At 38.1% G+C, this 4473-nt stretch overlaps 1 protein-coding gene across 1 annotated transcript in view; it reads right to left on the bottom strand.

Moving 5' to 3' along the window:
- bmp4 (bone morphogenetic protein 4) overlaps positions 1 to 1290 on the bottom strand; it is a 10026-nt gene extending 8736 nt beyond the window's left edge. Inside the window, exon 1 of the mRNA XM_005723762.1 lies at positions 1029 to 1290. The gene's annotated coding sequence lies outside the window, so the exon portion shown is untranslated. The remainder of the gene's footprint in view (positions 1 to 1028) is intronic.
- Between the last annotated feature and the right edge of the window lie 3183 nt (positions 1291 to 4473).

Genomic DNA, 4473 nt, shown 5'->3' on the forward strand with positions numbered 1-4473 from the left:
GTGTGTGTGTGTGTGTGTGTGTGTGTGTGTGTGTGTGTGTGTGTGTGTGTGTGTGTGTGTGTGTGTGTAAAAGTAATTCTGAAATTAATTTATTTGGCCATTCTGCTCCTCTGCAGTTCACGAGATGAATTTGAGTTGCAAACTAAACTGAGTGCCAAGGAGACCGGGCGCCCGCAGGCCGCAATTTTCCCTGCTGCAGTTTTACCGGATTAAATGACAGGATTTATCTTTACAACGACTTGTTGCAAACAGATGAAAAACACGTGAGTGGACAACAAACCGGACTCACATCTGCAAGACTCTGCAGCTGTAATGTATTAGCATTTCATGTTTTCGCAAGCATTATGTCATTACTGGACATCAGCTCGGTCACCTGGCGCAATTATGCGTCAATTATTGTTCAAAACCCGTGCGGTAAAATGAAATGAACTTCATCTTTTGCGAGAAACCCCCCAACTTATTTTCATTATCGCTCATCTCTGATCTGTCAACCTCCATCGTTCATACGAGCCTTCATACTTGGATGACAAGAAGCAGTTACAGATGTTTAATCCGTGTTAAACTGAATTATAAAATGCATACACGTGCGCAACGCTGGCGATTTCAATGAAAGACATAAAAAAAACAGAACAGCAAAATCTGACGCTGTGTTTGGACATGACCTCATCTTGATTTGTCATCGGCTCAAGTCTCGGGCACAATAACCTGTTACTTGTTTGGCCATGATCACAGCGCCATTCGTTCCAAAATGCACTTTTATATCTTTTGAATGAGTTCCGCGCGCTGTGAGTGTTTTTTATGCCCATTTATTCTCGCGCATTTATCCCGGAACGGTGTTTAAACTCTCAGCGGAGTCGCTTAAATGCGCACAAAGGAGAGACCCAAACTTAAAGTAACAACACTTCAGCGAGAGCCTCTCTTGCTCAAAGATGTGTGTGTGTCTATATGTTGTTGCTGTTGTTTTTTAAAGTTTCGCTGTTGACTCTTTGATGTGTGTAGTCTAAATGTGTCGTTTGGTGAGCGCTTACCATCAGTAGAGGTACAGGTATCCTCGAATGAAGTGAATATGAAAGGGAAGGTGTAAGGCAGTCCAGGCGTAACGCCGAAAAAATGCCGAAATGTGCCTTAAAGGAGAAATTATGCGCCTTTTTGGCTCATTAATCCTTTAGCGACACCTCAGAACGGACAAGAGGAGTGAAGGCCGGCGGGCTCTGCAGCAGGGCTTCTTATTCGTCTCCAGTGCGGCTCACTAGGGCGATCGGCGCGCAGGACGGCAGGCTTTCAAATGATCCAGCATCTATGGCCCCTTGCAGTTTTTATGTGTCCGCCCAATTTACCCTCTCTGCCTCCTCCTTCCTCCTTCCTCCACGACCCCCACCTCCCTCATCTGTCTCAAACACCTTGGATAACCCCCCCTTCTCTCCTCCTCCTCCTCCACTTTAAATAAAGACAACTCAATGCGCTTTTTCCCCCTTTTCACTATGTGAAACTTTGCATTTTGTCTTTAAATAACGCCCAGCGGGTCAAATGCCCGGTAAGTCTCCATATGCAACGTGTTAGTGACCTAACCTAAAATAAATAAATAAATAAACGCCTTGCGTACCTGCAGATGTAAACAACTGGTCTACTTTAAAAATGCTATGCATATTTAATTATTTTAAAAAAAATATATATATATATACACGTGGCCACGTGCGTACATTTTTATTGGTTAAAGGCTTTTTCTTTAATCCTTCATCAAAATTTATGAAATGTATTCAAAGTGATTGGCTTCCCCGATATAAGCGATGTGTTCCCACTAATGTACAACTTTACAAAATAGCTTTTCTGCCTCTTGCACTTCTTATTGTTATCGTCATTTGAAATTATTCCACGATCGCATGCCGTGGATCCATGTTTCGATAGTGCTTTTGATGAGGGGTTTCACGGAACTTCATGACTGCTCTTTAAACTTAGTAGAGGGTTCATTTAACATATAGACATTTTATATGACTGGTATCACCGTGTTATGTACTTGTGTAACATTTCAATCACTGCCTAACCCCACAGTGGGCCATCTGTCTGAATGATTTTAAAATGACTGTCGTTTTAGAACTACGGATGTGGAACGGTGATAAAGAAAATGATATTAATAAAGCAGATAATCACAATTAATACCACGTACTAAAAAAGATCTAAATTCAGCCATAATGTTCTTTTCAGTCCTGTTTTTTTTTAAAGTATGACTGAAATTATTCCTTGAAGGATTCCGTTTGGCGAACCGCTGCTTAAAAAGATAAAAATCCGTTTCCCCGTGTTATGACTAAAACGTTTCTGCTCCTGTATATGTTTAAAAAGCATTTAAAATGTGCCAGAAACATTACAGATTTGTTTTAGTTTGTTTGCAGTCTTAATAAATATTATCTCCACTTGTTCTTTCCCAGATTTTAGTCTTCCAGCATTATGCACTGTATACATGTGCATTTTGTCTTTTTGATGAGACCTTGCTCATTTATTTTTCGTCAGACTTAGAGCTTTTTTTTCTTTCCTGTTTTTTTTTCTTTTTTTTCTTTTTTGATCCATATTTAACCACTTTTAACTGAAGATTTAACAGCTTGAATAATCACACCAGTGCCCAAGAGTCTATATTTAATATTACAGGTTTGTAGGGTTGGCAAGAGTTAGAATGCATAGATGAGTGTCAGATAGGTCGTGCAGTTTCAGTTTTACTACAGTACTACAGTTACTGTATTATTCTTTGTATAATGTAACTTAAAACTTACTGTTGTTAAAAAAAAAAAGATTCACCTGCATTCATTTGGTTGTGGTTCCCCACTGAGTTGCAGTATTGTTAAAATTGCATGTGATGTACTGTGTATCACACATTGGTGCAGGATGAGTTTTAGACTGTAAAACTGCTTTGTAAAGCTGTGCATGGTAGAATTAGGAAGGGGTTGTTGTATTGGTTTACAAAAAAATCCACTGCGGTCACTCTGGATATTTAGGAGTGCTATTCTGCCTCCTTATTTTCGATTTCTTTGATTTCTAAGGTGCATGGAGAGCATCCAGTCTTCTATCAACAAGTACTACCACAGCATAGAAATCAGAATTACGTGAGCAAGCTTGTGTGCAGTAAGTGGTGCTAGGCTAAAACAGACTTTATAGCTGGATGGCTTTCACATTAATCCAGTTTTCTGATTCACTTCCTGTCTTACATTAAGATTGACAGCATGTCAGAATAATACACACTAATAATTCCCTCTCTCATGATAGACTAAGTAAATACTGGATGGTACATTATATCACATCTTGAGTTAAAAGTTGCATTGTGGAATGATATGAGTCCGTGCTGATACAATGTCTGTAATGCAATACAAACATCTTTTCCATATTGTTAATAGCTTTAAATTCTTTACTTTTTTTTATTAGTTTTTAAACGAATAATCTTACAGATTGCCCTTTTAGAGATGTTTTTGCTATTAAACTGGTTCCTCTCAAGTCCTTAAGCCCTCTTCATCATGTTGATTGCCATTCAGAGATTCAGTCCTATTTGACTTTAGGTTTTATGATTAATTAAAGCAAAAAAAAAAAAAAAAAAAAAAAAACAACAAAAAGAGTCTGTTTCCTTCTCGACAGTTTATTTAATGTGCGGGTGGAAATTCCAACATAATAATCCTCTCGGTGTTTTTAGGTGAATTAACAATGGACAGGATGTTTCTGTGAGGTCAAAAGATACAAAGACGTATAAGGCTGCATCAGGGTGATGTACGTAACCTGTGGTTGTCTCATCCATCAAAACAAGATTACACCAGCATGACTTTGTATTGCAAGTTTTAAACAGAAGATAAGCTTCAAACTAGTGAAGTGAACACAAACAAGCGGAAAAAAATAAAAACAAAACCTGAATTATGGCGCAATTTATTTTGGACAGATAAGATAAAACTCAATCCATCCTGTACCAGTGAAAAAAGAAAAGTTAAACAGTTCAAGCACACGTCACCTGTCAAAGTATGTTATTTGCCTGCATGAGAGTGGATTTCATTTTTTTTAGATGATTAAAAAACAGTTGTCTCAGTAAAGCTCTAAGATCTTTATTATTATTATTATTACTATGTAGAATATTTTTTACTCATACTCATCGTATGGGTATGAACACACATATATTCACACTTTAAAAAATATTCTACTATATTCTTTGTGATCCTTTTACATTAAAGGTGAGATTTTTTAAAATCCAAAATACACCACAAGTCACCCTAAAGTGGACTGAAAGGTTAACTTTCAAAACTGTCTTGAGTGCAAGTAATGTGGTGGATGCCCATTCCAAGCTGTTGACTGGGTTTAGCCTCTTTGAGCTCCTCAGATACGAAGGAGATTATCAAATGTGGGCGGCTTAGAACCACAGGTAGTCAGTGAGGAGCTTTCCCACTGCTTGCACCTCTGAGTCCAAAGTTTTCTATAGATGGCAAAAAAGTCCCGAAATGTCAAATTCAG

Source organism: Pundamilia nyererei, unplaced genomic scaffold, assembly GCF_000239375.1.
Source record: "Pundamilia nyererei isolate P.nyererei 1_Seehausen unplaced genomic scaffold, PunNye1.0 scaffold00010, whole genome shotgun sequence".
In the NCBI taxonomy this organism is placed as follows: Eukaryota; Metazoa; Chordata; class Actinopteri; order Cichliformes; family Cichlidae; genus Pundamilia; species Pundamilia nyererei.